Below are 426 nucleotides of genomic sequence, written 5' to 3'. Positions count from 1 at the left end.
ATAATAATAATAATAATGGTTATTATTGTTATTGTAAATAAAAATAATTGTTATTGTTTTTATCATTGTTGTTGTTAATAATGTGCAACATTGTTTTACAGTCTTAATGGTCATTTGAATTTATTTGTATCTGTGTTTTGGTCTATATCTAATTGTTAAACCTAAAATTATGCACTTTTCTCACTTGAGAATAAATTGCTGCTATTTAAAAGCACAATTTATGCAAACAGTGCTTGAAAAAATGCAGTATCTTTTATTTCCTGCTGAATAGTCACATTAATGGTATTGTTGGGTGCTGTTCTTTAGAGAATAAATAATGGCTCCCTACTGAGATTTATAGTTGCTTTCTGTGTGATTTCTTTATTAAATCTTCAGTAAACTTTATGGTTATCTCATATAGTTTTATATATATATATATATATATAT

The sequence above is a fragment of the Sinocyclocheilus grahami genome, unplaced genomic scaffold, assembly GCF_001515645.1.
Source record: "Sinocyclocheilus grahami isolate Dianchi unplaced genomic scaffold, SAMN03320097.WGS_v1.1 scaffold12237.1, whole genome shotgun sequence".
NCBI classification, from domain to species: Eukaryota; Metazoa; Chordata; class Actinopteri; order Cypriniformes; family Cyprinidae; genus Sinocyclocheilus; species Sinocyclocheilus grahami.
This window is presented reverse-complemented; position numbering follows the sequence as displayed.